Below are 2962 nucleotides of genomic sequence, written 5' to 3' on the forward strand. Positions count from 1 at the left end.
AGGGCTGACCCCCAAGACCCATGGTTACACAGTTGCACCAGTTGTTACCAGTGGTGTGCTGGTGGCCCCAACAGTGGGCTCTCTGAACAAAGGGAAGGGAGGGGACCCTTTGTATTTTTGGTAAATTGATCTTGCACTCTGCAACTTTGCTGACCCAACTTATTAGTATTAATCATTTTTAGTGCGTAATCATGGATTTCCTCTGTTCAAGATCATGTCAAGTCTTGGCCTAGGTCAAGGCCCAGCATAAACCCGAGGCCCCAGCATAAACCATGGCGACATATCCTCCTGCTGTGCAGATCCGTGACCTCGGGACCTGGACGCAATAAAACCATAGTGAAGTCATGACTTTCAAGAATTTTAACCTTCGTTTTTAAAACAACACATTGAGTTTTAGCTTAATATTACACAATTTTTAATAATGCAGAACCAGCTTGTGAGTTCCTGACTATTTAATAATTGGCTCTTCAGAGGTGGGTTGAACCACTTCCTGTGCCACTGGCTGATGCTGAAGACGCTTCTGACCCAGGGGCTGGGAGTCCTTTCCACACACTCCGGCGCCCCCTCCCAGGCCTGGGAGGCTCGACTGTCCGCTGGGGGACGCTGCAGGGGCAGTGGGCACGACCGGCCTGCCTGCTTCTAAGAAAAGCTCGTGGATGGGGTCAGCCTGTGAGAGCAGCGCCTTGCATGGGTCCAGGAACTGTCTGATTTTTAACCAAGAGGAACAAAAAGCTCATTTCAAACTCGCAATTGCCAGTGTCATTGGAGCTGCAATGGCTACGATAAGACAATGTATCAGTGTTAAAATTAAAGTGAAAATTAAGCACACACCACCCTATTAGTCAGCACTTTAAGGCTATATTATTGTGAAGTTCAGAAAAAGAGTTAAAGAATCTATTTAAATGCAAATGTGCCATAAAACTGACTAACAGCAATGCATCTTCAAAATGCGCTCAGCCCTTCTTTCAGCTGGCTCTGCTCATAATCTGTTGTTTTATTTTTTTCAACGTTGGGAATAAGATCTCTGAGGAAGCCTGTGTTGTCGAAGTGCAGCTGGTGTGATTACCTGGGGTGGGGGAGATCTGGGGGGGTGGGGGGCTGTGCCTGAAATCTGCCGCTGCCTCTGGGGCAGTATCTGCACATGCGCGCTGCGTCCTCTGGGGGCCAAGCTGCACAGAAGCTGGGTGTGGCATCCCCTGGGCAGGGCATTGGCTTGAGGGGGTCCTTCCTTCTGGAGTTGGCCCCACAGCCCTCCAGGTTACAGAGCTCCCGACCAGGGGAAGCTTCCCCTTTGTGTAGTGAGTGGCAGGGTGTGGGGTCTGACTCAAGGATTGAAGGAGACACTTCTCAAGAGGACGCAAGAGTAACACTCGACTCAGAGGAGGTGGCCCATGGGGCTTGGCCTCCTGCCTTGTGTGAGAATATCACACAGGGGATATTGTGTGTAGGAGGCGGGGAGATGCCCGACCTCACCGAGCCCCTGCCAGTAGCAAGGTGCCTCACAGTGTTACTGCAGAGGAAGCGTTACTGTCCGAACTGCAGAGCAAGGATGGAAGCTAGGACCTGGGGAATGGGTGCCCGTGGGTGTCAGGGCTCTGTTGGAGGCAGACTGACCCCAGATGCCAGCTTGTGTGGGAAGGGCTCTGGGCACCAGATGACTGGAGCAGAGCTGGGCCAAGAGCCTGGGCTGGCGCTGGCAGAAGCCCTCTACATCCCAGAGGCAGCGGGGCTTTTGTCCCCCATCAAGGCCTGGTGCCAGGCTGGGAGCAGCCAGGGGACCCAAAGTGTCTCCAAAGGCCAATAGGTACCATTAGCCTGTGCCCTCAACTACAAGGAGATGGTGACTTACGTACTCGAAGCCCTCAGAACACAATGGAACCATCTAAGAACCACCTGCTTCAAGGTAGACTCTGTGAGGGAGAACCAGACCCATGTAATCAGCACAGGGGCAGAAATTTTGGATATTAAAAATTGTAATAAGATATTAGCATTATATAGCTTTTTTTTTTTTAATTTAAAGAGCAGGTTTATTAGGGAAAGGGACAGAAGAGTAAAAGACACTGCATGGACACAAGTGGGCAGAAAGAGCTGCCCCAAAAGGGTCAGGTTTGCTGAGAGAGGCCTGCATGGTTGCAGGCGGGTGGCCTTGAGGAGAGCGGCCTCCGCTGAGGGAGGTCAGTGAGGAGAAGTCCCGGCATGGTACAGGTCATGGGCAGGCAGGGAGGCTGCTGCCTTGCGGAGGGAGAGAGTTGGTGAAAAGAAGCACCTGCATAGGCACAGATGGGCAGACAGAGTTCTGCCGCATTATGTAGTTCTTTTGACTTGCATTTATTTGGAGTCAGTCCAAACTGGTCTGAAGGATACTGTGCTAAGGTAGGGCTCCTCTCCCTAACCTTTCCCTGCCTCCTCCTCAAAGAAGACCCTCTCGTAGAACTCACAAGTCTAGGCCCCACCTCAGGAAAAAAGAATACAGAGTTGTGAATCCCTCCACTTCCCTTCTCCTTTTTCTGTCTGGGGAACACCATAGGGACAGGCATATTTTGGAGTTGCTTTCTGCCTGGTAGAAGACACCGGAGCCAGGGCCAAAGGTGTGGCAGAAGGAGTGCTCAGCTTAGAGCAAGCTGAACCAGGCAGAGCAGCCTCGATGCAGCTGATCTCTGGGCATCTAGCAAGCAGGGACAGCAGACAGAAGATTGACTCTACAGAGGAAGGGGTTCCCCATCTCCAGGAACACGGGGGAGGAAGCACCCAACGAGGATGCCCAAGACAAGCTCTCATGTAGGCAGCCAAACACAGGCATGTGATCTTCCCTCTGACTGTCTGTTCACAGATGATATCATCTTGAGTATAGAAAGTCCACGGAGGTGCACTAAAACAATGATTAGTAAGTGAAGTCAGCAAAGTTGCAAAGTGCAAGATCAATTTACAAAAAGTACAAATTGAACAAAAAATTATGCTTTTA

The sequence above is a fragment of the Talpa occidentalis genome, unplaced genomic scaffold, assembly GCF_014898055.3.
Source record: "Talpa occidentalis isolate TD23 unplaced genomic scaffold, MPIMG_talOcc4v2.1 talOcc4.13, whole genome shotgun sequence".
NCBI classification, from domain to species: domain Eukaryota; kingdom Metazoa; phylum Chordata; class Mammalia; order Eulipotyphla; family Talpidae; genus Talpa; species Talpa occidentalis.